This window comes from Scaptodrosophila lebanonensis, unplaced genomic scaffold (genome assembly GCF_003285725.1).
Source record: "Scaptodrosophila lebanonensis strain 11010-0011.00,11010-0021.00 unplaced genomic scaffold, SlebRS2 tig00001415-arrow-pilon, whole genome shotgun sequence".
NCBI lineage: Eukaryota > Metazoa > Arthropoda > Insecta > Diptera > Drosophilidae > Scaptodrosophila > Scaptodrosophila lebanonensis.
In genome coordinates this window covers 11,890,370-11,910,754 of record NW_022060742.1, presented here as the reverse complement: position 1 = coordinate 11,910,754, position 20,385 = coordinate 11,890,370, and positions in this window count along the sequence as shown.

Here is a 20,385-nt window from a genome sequence, read left to right as displayed (position 1 = left end):
TATAATTATAGACATTTATGAACACACAAGTGAAGTTTAGTCTCTTGAAATTCATTTTCAAGATGCAGCTTTACTCTAAGAAATATATTTGAAAACAATGAATGATTATTTATAGTAAGAAACCGAATTTAGTTGACATTATTATCGAACAAAATTGTAATTCACAAGAACAATAATTTCAAAACATTAGTGTTTTTAATTTTATAAGTTGTTTGAATTTCAATGAATATATATTGTGTAAAAACATTAAAGTACATACATATATACATTAAAGTTTTGTTTTTCAAGTACATTTCAATTAACAGAAACATTAGGAAATCTGTTCAACCAATGATTTTACTAACTGAACTCCACATAAATGCCTGCCAAATGACTTTATATAACTTAACTAATTTGCCTGCCTTGGCCTTATTCACAAATGAGCACTTTAGCTTATTATGGTCAGGCCAAAGCTCCTATCAATTGGTCAACTAAATGCCAAACGAAGTTTATTTAAAGCCAATGGCAGAACACGAATCAATTATAAATTAAATAGATTAGTGTGCGATTCAAGCAGACATGCAAATTATCGATTAAGTGCGATGGGTATATGGTGGGTAGACCTTTGAAGAGCGTCTGATGGGGTGAGGACCAGAACAACATGCGGTCTACAAATTACAAGAGACAAACATACACCCACAGACAATTGTGGTCACTAGGCACTGTAATTTCTGGCTGGCCCGTAACCCTAAAACATGCAAAGGAAACTTGAACAACACATACCCTCACACACACACACACACACACACACACACACACACATCGCATCTACAGAAGCTTGCAGTTGTCCAATAGTTCTCCAGCTGCTTCAAAACTTGGGCAGACACACAAGACGCTAATTAAATATGTGGCTTGTCAAAATGTTGCACAATAAATTGTGACCATCTACATATTATAATATTTTGCATAGCATTCCGAGCGACTGAAGTAGACAAGTAGACCCAAAATGTTGTCGCTAGCACTTAACGCATTATCCGTTTGTTTGGTCGTCCAGGAATCGCCTCGAGTGGCTGATAGTTGCCTGCGGCAGTCGCTTCGAAGCCTGCAGACGAATATGTGCATACATAGGCCCACTTGACAGGCCAAAACTAATTTGGCTCGTAGCTCGGACAACAAGCCTGCTCTCCACAACAAAATTCGCTTCATTAATGGCCAAGCAGAATCAATTACTTAGTTGTAGGCGCGCAGGACCACACTACCTGTGGTGTGGGGCCGAGGGATTTGGTGTGGGGAGGTGTCGGAGCACCTTTATTGTGGTACTTTATGCCTATGCATGTACCTACAAACATATACTATATATGTCTATGTTCAGGTCCCGTCAACACCTGCTCAAATATTGTTCCACAGGTGCAAATGCAAGTGTGTGGGAAAATGGAAATATGGCCACAACCTTTTCTTAATACAAAATGCACATACGAACAAAGTATGTAGGGTTTTCAATAATTTTATGTTTCGAACTCTTGAATATATAACAATAATGAAACTACATTTCTGGTTAACCTGCAACTTATTTCTATGCATGAAAGACAGAAAATGTGAAAGATTTTCTTTGAGCATTTAGCTTATGGAAATGCATAATTTTGGTAGAAATTTTGATTATTCTCAGAAGTCTTATGTGTTATTATTAATATCGCTAATAAACATTACATTAAACTTGTATTAAATTGAACTGATTATGTAATGACTAGCGTAATAACTTAAAAGTAATCTGGTACTTGTAACGCTAGGATAAGTTAATAAAATAAATAAAAAAAAATAAAATAAATAAGAAAAATTAAAACAAAACAAGAGAGAACGCTACAGTCGAGCAAGCCCGACAGTGTAATACCCTGTACCCAGGTAAACTTTCGTCACTGAGTTATATGCGCCCATACCAGCAGCAAAAAGAGGAAGAAGAAGAGCGAACTTGTTGCTGCAGTTTGTGGGGGTTGTACTGGCGAGAATTTGTTTTGCTAATAACTTTTCTTAGAATTTACCGAATTGAATAAAATTTTCAACAACAGTAGATAATTATATACAAATTATGTGTGCAAAGTTTGGTTTAGGTAGCATTTGAAATGTGGACGCTATTGACGAAATTCTGTAGCGGGGGAAGGGGGGGAAAATTAAAAAAAATAAAATAAACTCGTCCTTACTCGGACCTAGGAGAATCTGGGTGCCAACTTTGGTTATTCCAGCTTTTATAGTTTCTGAGATCCTCGCGTTCATCCAGACGGACGGACAGACGGACAGACGGACGGACAAAGCTTCAAGTACCTTTCTATGTATTCGTGAAACTCAGTAGCTTCAGATCAGATTTTAGTAAAAATTGTTGATATAATTTTTCATATCATTTATTCACAAAAATTGGCTCATAAATTTGTGTGTATCTTTAATTAGTTAATGATAAAGAGAACAGGTTATAAAACCTTACCAACTTAAATATATATAAAGTATGTTTTTACATTTTATGAGTGAACGGTCAGTTTCTAATACATACGTAACAAAAGCGGTGGAAAAATTTAAATTTCGTCGTCGATTTGACGAAGAAAAACAATCTAGGGGTAAAAAGTTCAATGATAACTTTGCATTGATATAATATCAGCTAAAATAAAAGTCTTTTAGTAATTTCTATTAACCTCTATATGTCGTTTTTCTGATGCGCTATCATCGTATAATATTTTTATTAGCGACAATAATCCTCATCAATGATCCGACCCATGACTTTGCTCAACGAAAATGCTCGAACTACTGTCGATAACAGTCGTTAATACACTTGGCTCTTCAGTGCCCATATATCGAGGACAGAGCGCAAACTCTTTATATAACAAGTCTCATTAACTGAAGCCTTTTTCTCAAAGTTTTTACTCAATGCAAATGCGTTGGTACTGCCTTTCCTGTCCAACCAGCTGCCGTTGTTGTTGTCGTCGTTATTGCCAGTGCAACTGTTTGGTGGTCCTTTAAAAACGCTTTGCGTGCGGAACAATTAAGCCAACCAGGCAGTTACGGTGCGCCTGCAAAAGAGGTGAGCACAGAGAAATGGAAATAAAAGGAAAAGAAACAAAACTGCCAACTGCATTCAAAAGGAGTCGCAAAGCGTCAGCGTTGAGAGTGTAATGAAAGTAATTTTATATGGCCAACACCCGCTGCCAAAAAGTCAACGTGAAGTTGGTCCTGTAATTAACTTGTGTCAGCCTCCGTCAACGCTGTCAACCCTTGCTGGGCTTTTGTCGTCCTGCAGCACGGCATCCGTGACTGGCTTTGGCTCGTTGTCTTGGCAGCCTGTCGTTTCTCTTAATATTTTCTTTTTTTTTTCTTTTGCTTATTTACAAGTATTCTGTATTTGCGGTTTGGTCGAAATTAAAACGCAGAACTATTTAAACGACGGCACAACGTGGCGCATGAGTAATTCATTGGCCATTACGCATACGCAACGTATGACGCGCCATTGCAATGATATTGAATTGAAAAGTGTACTTCGCTGCAAATCCACTTAAGAAGCCCACATGTCTGTTTGTTTGTTTGTTTCTGTCCCGCAATATATGTACATTTTAATAACTTTTTATTCAAATTTCAGCCACAAAATTCTCCCCGCTAAGCGCATTTATGTTCGTTATTGTGTGCATGTGTGTTTGTTTGTTTGTGTGTGTATGTTGTTTGTCTCGCCATCCGTGGCAGGTGAATTTACATTTAAAATATATCTCGCCTGATAATTACATAATTTACAAAATAATACCCAGCGTTGAGCGCATCAGCAACAAAAATAAATGCAATGGCAAACAGATGAATCGCTGACGGGTTGCTATGGTTGTCCTGGTTGTGGAGTAGGAGGGATATGGGACGTATGGTATATTTAAGCTGACAGCGGTAAATGTTTTTGGCCCGCGGTCTGCCGCTCGTTCTTTGTTTGCGTTTTGTGTTTGTTGTTGGTTTTTGTTTAACGCGTTTTATTTGCTGTTTTAAACGCGCAAAATAAATTACTTTGCATTAATTGCTGTCCCACACACTCACACTTTTAGGTATAGTATGCATGACGGCTAAGTAAATGTTGACATTTCAATTCAATATTTAACATGCAGTGAGTTTAACGTCGCAGCCACAACAAAAACAAAAACGGCCCCATGCTGCTTAACTGTCGATAATCAGTGAACATCATTTACCCTGCTTCTTATCGCGAGTCATAAGCAGAAATTTCTTTCATTCACTGTAGTTCACCATGTTATAGTTCAGTTTCTATGGTTGCTTAGATACCTGTGCATAAAATGTGAAAATATCAACCGAAAAGTTTTTTTTATGTATATGTTGTTAAGGAACAATAAATCAATTAATTATTCGGCAAGTATAGCACTATATGTTTTTAATCCCTTTGTAATTGTAATCAAATATTTGTCTTCTATTTATATACAAAGCACCATCTAATAGAATTAAAATTTTTTTGTCGATATAAAAATGTACCTTACTTTTGTTATCTTGGTGGCTTATACGAAGTGAAGAAATATTTACAAAACAACACTTCCGTTTCAATCAGAATCTGCTCCATTGCCTTCAATAAATATATTTATTTATATTTAATATATACTTATATTATCTTATCTTTAATATCAATAAATAGATTTCGACAATTGTGTTTTTATTTACGGATCTATTATCAAGACAATATTTGAATTTATACATGAAATTGATTATTTTTTATCTCATTAGTCTTTATTGAGGATGGTTGCACAAATTTAAAATTTTATAAAAATTTGAAACTCCGATCATGCCTCTGCGATGATGATTGCGGGGATTTGAACTATAATTTAACTATGTTCCCTGAAATGATTAACTACTTATTTGAAATAAGTAAAAGCATATTGATAGCAACTCAATTGCATTAATTTTTACTAAATGCCACAGCATTATCTCACACACATACATATCTAAAACATGCACAACTCTATAAAACTGAGATAATGTTTTAAAAGTGTTTTAAAAACTCATTCATCGATAGTTCTTTGTTATTTATTTAAATCATTTTTCTTAGAATGATAAAAAAATATATATTCAAAAAATATATATTCAAATTCACCTTCATATATTCATTGCTACTTCATTGCTACTACATGCATCAGTCAATATTAAAAGTTATGGGTTTATTGTTTTCGTAAAATAGGCTTAAACTTTTATCTTTGTTAAACATTCTTTTAATTTTTTATTTATTTATTCCATATCTCATATTCTTTATAAAGTTTTTTCATTATGTTCCGATACGATTTAATTATCGTTTTCCCACTATTCATGCCTACACATTTAACCTTCATTTCACATTGCCAATTCAATTTAATCTCGTTAAAATCCCGTGATGCGGTCGAAACATGCTATAGAAAAATTCATCGAACATATGTCTATGCATCCCCTCCCTAAGAGCGAATCTCATGGCTAAGAAATAAAAAGCAAAGTAGCTAAGTAAAATTTATTTTTATGGCCAAATTTGCAACAGCTGTTGACCTCGGCCGCAAAAATGGGCGCATAACATGAAACTACTACACACATACATACATATAGTACATGTGTAGAAATGTAATCACAAACACACATGCAAGGCACGCGTTTATTTGAAACACTTTAAAAACCAGAAAGCCCTCAGTGCATAAACTTGGGTGCGCATCCATTCCACTAAATTGCAAATATATCAAATTGTAATAGTTTTAACAATTTGGCGCACATTTCGCCGGGCACGACAAGCAGTTGGCGCATCTTTGTGTATTTGAGTGTGGTTGTATGTGTGTGTCTGTGTGCGTGCAACACGTACGCGCTATAAAGGAAAGAGCAAGAAAAAGTGTAGCATGGAGCAGGGCGCACGATTGCTTATTTGATTTTGGGTGAGAAGTAAAATGTAATTTGTTTTGTTTCTTTTTTTCTTTTTTTTTGTACAAAAGGCATTTTATTTAATTTTTTAGACAGGCAATGATTGTGGTTTGAATGAGCCGGTTTTAGGGATGCTTTTCTAATATGGGTGAAGGGTAACTTTCTAGTAAATTGAAAACAGCACCAGATTTAAGCTTTGCAAAGACAGCTGTCAAAAGCATTCTATGAATTGCACTGTCAAAAAAAGGTGGTGCTATATTATATTTTCACAAATTGTGCTTAAATAAAACCAACAGGGTAAACAGGGTTTTAGAAAAATGGCTTATATAAGTTTATTGATTTAAACAAATAATGAAAAAAAATTATATTTTATTTAGTCAACTTGTTAATGACTTCTGTGCAAAACCCCCACATTTCCAGATTATTTCTTGATTGACGTGTTTAATAATAAATAATAAAAAAAATAATAAACTTGTTTAATATCTTTTCAAATCAATCAATCAACCATTTTAGCGTTCAGTGCATGGCACTCACAATTGAAAAACTTGCTTGTTCTTTTTCGCACTGCTGCCACATATTACGCATGCGACCCATTGACGACCGCAGTTACACTTACAAGGCAACATCAATTGGTTACACAAAATATTCTTAGAATTTCGAGCACAATATACACATGATTTTGCTGTACTTGCATAACAACAACTACAACAAAAAGTTCTTTTTTGAATGTGCTTCGGAATTTCTTCGTTTATCAAGTGGCAAATTCTTTGTGGAATGATTTCTTCAGGGCGTTGGTTTTTTTTTTCCTTCCTTCTCCTGCTGACCACAGCATTTTTTTCTCTACATTATTTACCAGTCCTCGTCTGTTTTCTATGTAATTTGCTTGGCTTGACAATGTGTAATAGAATTTTCCTTTGCTTGGAGATTCTATGGAAAGATGGAAGGGTGGCTGACATTTGATTTGAAATTATTGTGGCTTCATTTGTATGTAATAAGCAACAGCATTCACTCATTCAGTCCGTCTTTTTTCGAAAATAGCTTATTGTAATACATAGAATGGATAGCTTTTGGCGAGATTTTTTTTTTTTTTTTTGTAAATAGGCAAGTGGCTGTGGGTAAATGTGTATTGAAATATAGAAATATTGAATGTACATATTTCGCTTTATTATAAACTTGTCACAGATAAGATGAGCGATGTATAACCTATTAGAAGATATATGTTTACAAATTGTAAAGCATTTAAATAAAAAACAATATAAGTACATAAACAAATTAATCAACTATTTACCAAAGTAGGGTCCTATTAACTTTAAAATCTATAGAAATTTATATAAATGAATAAATATCTGGGATTAATAACTGCCAAAGTGTAACTACTTTTTCAAAAAATTGCAGACTACATAAATCAATATATTTCTGTTTTTTGTTTCTCCTCAAAACTACATAAAATTATTGTCAATTAAAATCAAAGAAATGGTTTTATTTAACTTTCAAATATTTATATGTACAACAGAAAGAATTTACTTTCCACTTGAAGAAAATTAATTTCTCTTCTATTTAAAAATTACATTTCTATATATAAAATGTACAATCCAGCATGTAATGGAATTGCATCAATCCACAATTTACAGTCAAATATACTAGCAAGGTGAAGAAACTCTCCTCTTTGGGTTTTATTTTACTGTAAAATTTGTAATTCAATTCAGTGATTGATATAACTTTGTAGCAACCATAACAAACAATTACAAACACTACAAGCGTATCCATTTTTATTTCCGTATCTCACACCCAAAGAAAAATCTCATAAACAATAAAAATTGCTGCAAATTAACGGTACTTGTAATGCAATTCTTTGCATGCAGAAAAACGCCACATGACGTTCCCACATGACGTTGCATAAAAATTCTTACGCACAAAAGTATGCAACAATAATGTAAAACACACACATTCGCGCACACACAAAAATATTTCACATGTAACCCTGCAACCCTGCAAACATTTTTTCCCATGAAATAGAATAGAAAAGGGGCGTCTTTTTTATCAAAGGAACTGACTTCCAGAACTTAAATAAAATACTTGTGGTTTTGTTTATCAAAGGTAATGCATACTCTCCGAAACGAGAACAAGTACTAACGTACTAAAATGAATTCTAAAATCCTAAGCCTACGTACTTTAATTCACACATAAACAGAGCTTATACTATAAATTTTGGAATTATACCCATATAACTGAATTGCCATGAATTTTAGACTCTTTTTCGAGAAAATTTAAGACGAAGAATACTTTAAAATTTCGCATACAAAATCTCCTGAATTTTTTCATTATACTATAGCTTTCGCTGAGTAATGTGTTTGTGAATTATACTTAGTTGGAGGTACTTATGTTTTAACACTCTCAGGCGATTATAAATATGTTGCTATTAGAAATAATTATTCACGTAATACTGCTATCAAATGAAAATACTGAGTTCAACAAATAAATTGCCAAACTATTATTTAAAACCGAATGTATTATACTTTTATCTGAACAAAAAAAAATATTTTTAAACCAAAAAACCTGACTTTTGAGCAGCAAGATTACCTTTTTTTAAAACCAATCAAATTGAATTCTTTGTACAGCAATATATGAGTTTCCTCTGTCATATGATTTCCCTAATCTTTCAATAATGTAACGAATTTGTTACATTGGTTTTTGGTGTTCATGAAAATGTGTACAGGGTTGCGGGCAAATGCAATGTGCAACATAAAGTTTATGCAAACAAAATGCCAGTAATTCTTATGTTTTATGGGAACAACAAATTACAACACGGCGACGACAATAACAAAAAGGTTTATGGCCGTCCATAAAACTGTCGCGAGTCGCACGTTTGGCGAAAATTAAAATTTGCATTAGTGGTGGTGCGACAAAAGGGGATTCGGGTGTTAGCTGGCTATTCGCTTTGATTAGCAGCACGAATCGAACATTACACACACATAATTAAGCCATTTCGAAAATGTGGAAATTTTCAGCTTCGCTCAGCACTAAAAATGCAAAATTTGCATGGCATTTTTCACGCACGATTTTTGACAGAAGCTGCAATGCTGGGCATGCGGGGGGCACATTGCACATTATGCACACACGATTAAGCAATTTGGCAGAGTTGAGCAAATCAAAAATGTAGACTGGCATTATCGATAACACACAAACACAAAAACACACACACCCATTCATTTAAAAGGCACAGTGAACAATAAACTGAAGGGCATACTTTAAGGGAACCATCATAAGTTTTATAATTAATTCTTTACGACAGAGAGCTGATTGATTAATAATTTACAGCGGTGGCCCATTTTATAATCAATAGATGAATATAGGATGAGTATTCCAGATAACAAGTTTACTTTTACCGAAAATTTATGAGCATTTAAAGGGTCGAATGTTTGCAAGCAATTTGCAAATATATCTCAGAACCTATAGTACATATCAGAACCTGAGCTTTGTTTTTGACTCCAACTTATCTATACTTTGTATATATTTTGAATTTTGTGTAGTAATTATCTTAATGTTAATTATCTTAATTATCTTAATGTTATGCTATTTTTTGCTTAAGCATACTTAAGCGTTTGACCTGAACTTAAAAGCTATATCATAAATGCAGATACTTTTCTCTAGTATTATCTAATATTCTTTTTTGACTGAAACTCCTTTACTAAATCAGTAAAGATTTGCTCTTTAACGTCTGAATTGTTTTTAAATACCATATTTTAAAAACTGTCTTTTTTGAACTTTTAAATTTATTTTATAAGTTCACAAAAATGTATGTAGTAATGAACTTGCAATTATTGAACGCATTGACATTAAGGATTTTAATATTTATATACATTTATTTATGAAGCAGAATAAAATACCAAAAACAAAAACATCACAGAGCTCTTACTCTAGTAGAGTTGAAGCTCCTTTTGCACAGACATCTAAGCCGTAGATGTACCTATAGCTTAGTATTCACTTTTATTTTTATAAAAGGGCCCACAGTGCCTTTTGGAGTGGCCCTGGATGAGAGCAAATTGTTTTAAAGTTTTGTGTTGTTGATCATTGCATGGCATAACAGCTTGACATGCAACAATGTGCACATTATTTTGTTGCCTGTGCTGCTGATGTTGTGGTTGTTGTGCAGCTCACTTGCAAACAATTTCTCTTCCTCTGTCTTGCGAACGTTTGTCTGCCGGCCAAATTGAAATTTCAATTTTAAACACAATTCACAGCAGCCCCAGCAGCTGGCCAGCAATCCTTGCTGCACACACACACACACACACTGTCCCACACTCACGCTCTTTTTGCACTCAATTGCTGTCCTTTCTAGTGATTGCCGGTCGGTGTCTGAGTGTGCGTGTGTGTATGCATGTGTGTGTGTGTGTGTGTGTGCATGCGTGTGCATGTCTTTAACCGCACCTACGCCATTTTCGTAAGCCATGTTAATAAATGAGTATTTCGCAGTTTATAGCCTTACATGTGTATGAGTGCGGCTTTATGTGCCAATGTCCGTTTGTGTTCATGTCCATATATCTGTACGTACCTATGTATGTATGTTTGTGTGTGTGTATGGCCTGTGAGTATTTGTCGGTGTCGTTGCGTTTTCATTGCAAATACACGCGCGCTTTTGTGGCACCATAAAAATGTGCAGCAACATGTCCCTCCTTTGTTATTATGCGCAACGAACTATTGCCAATGCCTCCACTGAACGAAAAAGATCAAGAAGAACTTGTCAAAGGTAGTACTTTAATTAATTTATTATTTTAGCAAAAGCCGTATACGACAATCCAACGTCCACAGCTTTATTGCAGCTCCAAAAATAGGCTTTAAAAAACAGAATGCCAAAGATTAACACTTTAATGCAATAGCTTTGTATTTAAATGTAAAATTATAGCTGACTACTGGCAGAGTTAAAAGAAATATTTATAAAAAAAATATCTTAACTTTGTAACCTAAGCAAAATAAAAAGTGCAACTGAAGCCATTCAAGCTAACAGAATTTGGACTCGCGTAACTTTGTTAAAATTCGATCTATATATGACAAACGTCTCGCTTTTCGGGCTTGTTACGGTACAAAAATGTGGCCATGGAATGGAAAAATTGCGATGACTAATTAATAGAAAGAGCACTAAACCACTGAGAGCAAAAAGAGTGTCTATGTCCACTTTATAGCACCTATATTGCTTTACGATATACAGATTAGAAGGGATCGCAGCAAAATCTAGTTTAAACCTGGTCACCGTAAAGTAGCAGATTGGAAGGCACAGAAACAGATATAAAGGCAGAATAGTGCGGCACCATAGTATGCTCGCAAGAGGACTACTTCCGGCCAGACCTTTACGATGGCTAAAACGATTAGGGCTTGCCAAGACGGTTAGATAGCCATAAGCCACCATTGCTTACCACCACTTGAGTTATTTTGTTAAAAAAGATAACTATCTGGGCTAGTATTCGAATCTTGAATCTCTGGATATATCTAGAACGTCTCCTTTTTTAAACTGGAAAACAGAAAAAAGAATCTGAACAAAAATTGCATATTTCAATAAGAATAATAAATTAAAAGTAGAGCTTTGAAACCTAAACAAAATTAAAAGTACTACTAAAAACATTCAAGCTGACAGAAGGGCAACTCGTTTGACTTTGTACAAATTCGATCTCTAAATGAATTAACTTTGGAAATACTTAAGCATATAAATAGTATTACAAACATTATACAATATTGGCATCTTCTAGTTATCATATAATACTGTGGGGCTTTATTTAGGTATAACAATAATATGTATTTTTATACATTAAATAATTATGCATTATGCATTAAATAAAGAAAAATAAAGACTACAGACACTCTCTTGGGTATTACTACTCATCGTAGCTATCAAAAAAGCCAATCAGCTACATATTACAAATTGCTGTCCAAATGCAAATTAATAATCATGTTAATAAATTTATTTTAAAACCCAACAAATTTTAATACCATATTATCGGTTTATCATGAAACAAACTTGTCAAGAGTGTCACAAAAATGTTATGCAATTAAGCTTAAAAAAGAACGTGAAAATCCAGGGCTACGACAGGCATGCGAGTAGCAGGAAGTAAAAATCTGTCTGTTTGTATGGAAAATAAACTAATTGGATGTTTTTTTTTCACATGCTACTGCAGTTATGGTGGAAATAATTTTTGTCAGTGTCTTAATATAACGACAACTAATATCCGCGCTTTGAGCAGTCACTAAACACATACGAACGTACTCGTATATGTGCGTCATACACTCATATCCTATGGCCCCACTATGCTATAAATGCGACGACTATCATAAAAGTGCTGACTTCATTTGGTAAACGCCTCATGTGTACATGCTAGATTGTACATATATAGATATAACTATATGTACATATATATGTGTATAGATCTGTAGGTGTGCTTGTACATGTGTGAGAATGTTTGTGTGAAAAATATTTAAGGCATCTCTTATAAAAACACATTTCAGGGAACGTAAAACTTGTTTTTGCGCCGCTTGATGGCGCTAGCTAACATTTTCCATTGCCTGTTACCTGCCTCTTGTTATTATTCTTATTTTCGTTATTGTTGTTGTTGTAGTTGTTGGTAGCTATTTAACACACCCACATGTGTGTGAGTGTGTGTGTGTTTATTAGTTTTCGCTTCCTCGCACTTTTATGCCACGTGCGCAGTTTTCAAAGGCCACGGCTGTAGAAGAAAATTTAAATTGGCTTTGTTTTTTATTCAAATGCGGTCATAAATTATTTAAGCGCCGAGCGAACATTTTCTTGCCATTTTCTCTGCAATTTTTTTTTTGGTTTTTTTTTACACTACTAAACTATTTGCAAATGAAATTAATTAAACGAACAATGAACGATAAAAATTGCAGCAAATTCAATTAAAATGAGTAGAAAAGAATTTGAATGAGCTGCGCCGGCGCCCTGGATGGAGGCTAGGTAGCGGGTGTGCAGACGTAGGCGGCTGTGGCGGCCTTTGTGCCACTTAATTGAAATTTATTTGCGCCAATTTCCATGGCAATAATTTAAATTCGATTTTAAGTCGTCCTCTGTGCATGTTTCTGATTCAACGCATTTCTAAATTAGTTAGTTAGGCGAAAGCGGAATAAGAAATGTTAGAAGGCCAATTAATTAGTTAAATAGTTGAGATGCAATCCACAAGGCTGTGCGTGTTACTTAGGTGATTGGCGACTTTTCCATTTCCGAGGGCCAAAATGGTTGTTAGCCGACTTTTTTGATCCGATTAATTAAAGTTAGATAGCGAGATTAACTCGGCGCTAAGAATTCAAAGGCTTTATCTAAATTACATTGTACCTAACACAGGGTGCTTTTTTTGTCCTTCCAGCCATATTTAGATAAAACCGATCACTTGATTCACACATTTCAATCAATTTGAAAAATAGCATAGCCTGTTTAGTTTAGAAAAAATATCGATTAACATAATTTTTTCTGCGTTTGACTTTTAATTTTATGTTGTAAGCTTGTCTGTGTTCACATTTATATAGATGGTTTGGAAACTCGGACTTATTCAGAAAATTCATATGAACAAAATACAAATAATAATTTTTATGAACTGTGTTTGTTTTCTTCGCAATCATATAATCCAATAAAGACCACCCAGAAATATTCCAGTTAATGCTTTTATTATTGTTGTATATATTTTTGTAATTGTAAAGTTTCTGTTGAATATATTTGATGAAGAAGACGAATATAAGGATGATCGAATAATGTTGAGTATGAATATTATTTAATTTAGAGTACATAGGCTTGAAAAAGCAATGGACAGCATAAATTCGTAGCTTCTGTTTTAAAAATGTATGTAAAAATAATTATTGAAAAAAAGACTTATCAATACTCGCTTCAACAAATTTCCAATACAACATTTTTTTTTTAAATTTTCAAAGATTAATATCAACAATTGCTTAAAATATAATATTTACGGAGTTTACCCAACAAAATAAAATTCGAGTTGTTCTTGCAGAGTGGATAGAAAAGAGATATGTATGCCGATTATGGCTGTTCCAGTTTATTTACAGAGATCCCTCAAACTTGTAGATGGACGTATAGAAAAGTCTGCACAAATCTAGTAAGGCATTCCTCCATCTAGCTCCTTAAGAATACACACTGCCCAGCACCCAAGAGAACTTAAGTTCGTTTTACGGGTGAATGGATTCTAAAGAGTTGCAGGGCGAGATGCAGAAACGAGAAGAGTAGGTGTTAACAAATGCAATAAACAACGGACACAATAAAAGTTCAATTTGTAATTTATTTTGAAGCACGAAGCCCTTAATTGTTGCTCGTTGTTTTCTTTTAAGTTTTTTTAGGGCAACCCCTTGCCTTCCACTGCTGGCGATGAAAATAGCAATTCAACTGCCAAAATATCAAGAGCAAGGAAATCAAAATAGCAAGTGTAGAAGAGAAAACCCAAAATACTCTCGAAAGTTCTTAAAAGGCACACAGTGGCAGGCACACACTCTGCGACAAAAGACACCCAAGCCAGCACCAACACCAGCATCCCCATCTTCACATGTACAGACAACGCATTTGATGACAGCAAATAGCAATCGAATTGCCAGCCTGCTTAAATATTGGAAGGCACTTAAGAATTGTTTGCCAGCCAACTCGTAGCATATGCACAGGCGTCACAGCAGCAGGTCAGGACAGGGCAGGGCGGGGCAGCGAGGAAGCCGATGACGAGGCATAAAAACGAACCTTAGTGAACCAAAAACCAACAACAGCTAGAGATTTTTCCATGAAGCACCAGCAAAAGGCAAAGCAAATAGTCAAGTAGAAAATGCACTCGAGCTTGGTTCGGCGTCGGGTCTGAAGGCGCAGAGGCGTGCCAATGTGGCAAACGCCTATGAGAAATGCGTAGGGGCATATAAGAAAGAAAACTACTCTGCACGCAAAAGGCATTACAAAGTTTTTCCATTAAAAAACATTAAATACAAAGTGCGTTCATGATGACGACTAGGCTGGGAAAATGTTGAAGACGAAAAGCAAACAAACAAACGAACGAATGAATGAATGAAAAATAAAACCAAGCACTACGACAATGGCTATGAATGAGCATCACATGTGAATGGAGAGCGCAGGCAACAATCTACTAATATCCTTAACTCACTCATATTTGCTCAATTACCATTAAAGGATTTCGATCTAAGAGTAGGAAACCGTATATGATTTACCTTTATGGAGAGCTTAAAATAAATACAGAAGTCTTTAAAAGGTGGAATATTTCCTCTTTTTATAATGAATTAAATATTCAATTAATTTACTTTCGCATTATTATCATTTTGGTTTGCCTGCAGCCACCCAGCAATTTAAATAACTTTGACTAATTTCAAGAGCTCGATCTTTCATGTCTCCGAGGGGTCGTTCAAGAAAGGTTACCCTCAGGTAGATAGGCTGCGCCTGATTAATGCTGGACAGTGCCAGAAGAGGTGCTTAATGCTTTCCCCTCACTTCCAATGTCTGCAGCTTCTGTTCTTTTTAACTTAAAAATCTTGGAATCCAGAGCCTTGAGCGCGACTTGGCTTGTCATCAGAAAAAAGGAGATTTATTTAAATACTTGTAAAATAAGTTTTTGTCATTGGTGAAGCACTGTTTTTGGAACATATTTTACTAATTTTGTTAAAGAATCTAATTTATTAATTGCATTAAGCTTAAACTCATGAAATATAGATTTTAACAAAGCAGTAATTGAAACTTTAGCAAATAATGCCTTAAAAAACTTTACGAGAATTTTAAAATTGTTCTTTGAGGGACTAAAAAGAGAGTTGGTTGTCTGCCTATGACTGCCTATCAATTGCCAGCCTGATGAAATGTATCTTACGAAGGTAGGCGTTTTTTCAGAAAGTTGTTCGTGGACTACACTATGGTGTGGCCTAAGTTAATGCGTATGAGTTTATAAAAAAATTGCGTCAATTTAGTTTCAGATCTTGGTAGAACTTCCTATACTTATACTTGGTTATTTTGTACATACATCAATTATTTCAATGGATAATAAAGCAATGACCAGCTAACGAGAAACATAAATACTTTTTAATTACTAACTATCTCTTCCATTCAAATGAAAAAGAGAACATTGCAAATATATGTATGTTTTCCACATGAAAATAATGCAATTTTTTTACAGGAAACGCAAATTTTACAAAGAAAATTCTTGAAAATACAATACAAGAAATACTACTCCATCTACCTTACATCAACTACTTACAGTTGTTTATCAATTATTTCATTGGATAATAAAGCAATGACCAGCTAACGAGGAACATAAATACTTTTTAATTACTAACTAGAGAACATTGCAAATATATGTATGTTTTCCACATGAAAATAATGCAATTTTTTTACAGGAAACGCAGATATTCACCAAGAAAATTCTTGAAAATACAATAAACTAGCTAAGCTGTCAAGAAAAAAGACAATGGTTCTAGCACAAAAGCAATTTATTTCATTCATTTGAGTTTTCTTATTGCCAACAAATCTTATTTTTTATCATTTTCATTTCACTTGCTCAACGAGCAATATTTAGTTCTTCCCTATTTTTCAGTGGCAATATTTTTGCAGTGGTAAAAAGTTGTTTAATTGTTTAACGAAACGTTATGTTGGGAAGGGACTGTACGTATTTGAGACATTTAAAATTAATTTTTTTAAGAAATGATCAGATAATCGTATCATATATTACTTATTATGGATATCATTTATCTAATATTCATTTAATTTGACTAATAAATGAATATAATTTATCAATTATGAGGATTTTCGTAGCCAATTTGAAAAGGAATCTTGTTAATGTCGGTCCGGAAAAATCATTTCGTTTAAATAAACTGAAATCAAAAATTCAAATATGTATATACGCCTATAATTTTTAATGAAATGCATAAAAATGAAAAAAGTAAGTCTGATCTCTCATCTGTTCCACTGCTTATACTAAGAAATGATTATCGATTTACCAACTTGTTTTTAACTTACTTAAAATTCTATTTAAAATTCCAATAACATGAAGATATTTCTCTTTTTTGAAACAGCATTTTTATGTAAAAAATTAAATTTTGAATTAAATTGTACAAAAACTTTAAATCGATAATATTTCAAAACTGTTGCCATTCATGCAAACATTTCTGAAAAAAAAACAAATTACTTGATGTAACAATAAGAGCTACCCATATTTTTGTATATTTTAAAAATCAAGAAAACTTGTTTCTGATTTTAGTGAATAAAACACAATTAAAAAAAAATGGCATTATGTAAAAAAAAGAGTAAGACTTGTTTAAATATAACATGTTACTATTTTTTCAGTGTAGCCTTGTAATATTTGCAAACTGTATCTTTTATGCTGGCCGCTTTGGGCTAATGTTCTTCATTTTCATTTCGCTTTTCAATTTGCCACGCTGCCTGGCTAACTGCTGACATATTGCCAGCGTCCACACACACACACACACACACATACTTTACAAGCCGAGCATATAACGCATCGTCGAATTTCTCAAGAGGCAGGGCGCAAAAAAAAAGCGAGCAGCATTTTTATGCCTCAGCAAATCTGTGCGCTCTACTTAAAGCATATTTAAATTTAGCCGAGCATATATACACATAATATTCTACATACATATGTGCATATGGTAATATTTATGAGTACTCACTAAGACACTCACACACACAAGCCCAAGCACTCGCACACACAGACACACATCAGCGCTTATGCATTTTGAACACAATTTGCCTCAGCCCCCTGGTCCATTTCCGCTTTCAGTCTTGGCTAAAATAACATTGCTTTGGCAAATTTGCATAAAGAAATCCCTAAACTCGCACACAGAACTGTAGCGCACACACACTCATACACACCAGGCTTGCGGTACATACAATGTACATATGTAGATGTTAGTGTTGAGTGTTTGTGTATGTGTGCATATTTAAGTTAGTGTATAACTTTCACATAAACTTCTTTGCCAAGCAGCATAGTTGCATGCAACATCCGCGCTTCTTGCACTTCTCCCTCTCTCCCTCTCTCGCTCTCTCTCTCACTCGACGTTTATATCTCATTCTTGGCTCTCACCATCTTCCTTATCACAGGGGAATTAATTTCAACGCAACGCACAAATTTTCACCAAAAACTGTTAGAGCATTTTCAACGTTATTGTATTTGATTAAATATTAATCTGCATAGCGTATAAATTTCATCGCAGGCGTGAAATGCTGCAACGCCAACTTTCATTGCCTGCTTTTGGGCGCTCGATGCTCGCTACTCGCTGTTCGCCATTCGCCGTGCGCCGTTGCTGCTGCTGCTACTGCCAGTCAGCCAACAATATTTATATTCAATTACATTGTTAGTCAGTTGAAAATTGTGTGTAAGCCGCTGTTGACTTAAGTTGAAGCTCTTGCGCACTTTGCTTAACTCCACTTAGTTTTACAAGCTCAAGTCTTGCCGGAGATGCTTGCATATGTTTTAAGGACGAAATCTCCTTCACATACTACTCATATAGTATATGAATATGTAATTGAACTATTGGCGGCAGATATCCGTTTAAACTAGCTTAAAGAAAATACATAGTCACCAAAGAGAGCATTACAGAAATTCTGTCTCTTCAAATACACAAAAATTGAGGCATAAAGGGCAAATACAACATTACACTAATATAACACAATAATTTAATCGTTTAAGTGTTTTGAATGTCTAAACAAGCGATACGAAAACTAAAATAACAAATATAATTTAATCAAATAATATGTATTATGTTACATTAATTTTTCGAATTTTTGTACTCATCTCATTTTAAAATCAAATTCCAACCCAAATATACATTAAAGAATTTGAATTTAATTAAAAACGCAAAATAATCAATTATATATTAAAGCAATTCTTTAATACCCGTGCCCACCCTTTTTCCCACTACAGCCATTTAAGTAAAAGAGAAGTTTTTGTACTAATCATTCCTATGACTCGTACATCGATTTTGATAAAACTTCACACTATGATATGACATACATCATAAATATATATTTTGGCTATGATACCAAAATAAACAATATTATTATTGAACCAGTATTTCCTAAGCCAGCTTTATTATATAGTGAACCGATTTTTATGAAATTATAGAATATAATGAATCATACTCAAATGTCCTCAAAAATACAAATTGTATAAGATATTTTTTTTTTATTTCAATAAAAAAAGCAAAAATATCCTGCTTAGAGTGATTCTTACACCTCAGTCCCATGGCGGCCAAATAAAAAAAATTAGCCTATATAGAGTGTTTAAAAAATATACACTGCGTATTGATGAGAAGATTCTACACACCAAGATTGTCGTTTATAGCTATTCTAACATTAAAGTTATCCTTGTTCATACAGACAGACACTACACATGTCGATTCTTTTAGTCATGCTGTTCATATACAGGTAAGTACCTATAACATAGAGACTAAATTGTAATGAGAAACTAGTTGGGAAGTTGAAATGATATGATATGAATGATATAAATATCCAAATTAAAAGAAATAAAAATAATTTGTTCGTCTTGGTTCAATCATCTAATTTTCTAAGGCTGCTTGTCACTTGTTCTAATAATCATACGTACTTGTATACAAGTATTACAAATGTTTTAAACAATCGGCGGTTTCTATTAATTTTAAAAATAATATACAAATTTCATTTAATCTTTCCTTTTTTCATGCCTTTATATTTATATACATTTACGATTAGTAGTACTATCTTCATGCTTAACATTTTCTTTTAAGCAAGTATACATTTTAAAACTTGTTCATTATGCTTTGAAATTGGTTTTTTATATTTTATGATACGTTAAGAAGTTGCCAGATTGTTCTAAGAAAAATTAAAACTCAATAAATGAGATCTTTCTACTCGTATATTACTTAGTGTTATCATCTATTACCTATTTAATATGTTAATGGTGTCAAATTTTAGCATAACCGAGAGCTGGTTGTCTATTGACAGCCAACTATACCCAAAAACAACACATACTCCAAGGACAGGCATATTTGTACTATTTAGCGCATTATTTTCAGCTTGACTGATTATTAATCGAATCAAATACATCAAAAAATATACATTGCAATTATGAGTACCAAATCCACATAAACAATAATTGTGCGAACATATTCGATATCATTCAGCATTGCAATAAAATATCACAGAAATGCGCATTGTTGCTACAAATGCCTTTGCACTTTCAATAAATATTTGTGCAGCTGCCGATTTACTGCAAATTTTAAGTGCATCGAATGGCAACAGATATATATTTACTTGTATATACTTGCATACGCACCTAAATACATAGAAACAGGGCTATTCCTGATATGCCCAAGTGCATGACTGTGCAATAGAAAAGCAAAAATAATATAACTTGGTATGAAATGTAAATGGCGGCATAATTCAATTGATTTATGCATACCGTTATGCACTGGAAAGCTAGCAGTGAATTATGTTCAGAACGCATATGCATATATACTCATAACTAAGTATTTATAAGATGTTTT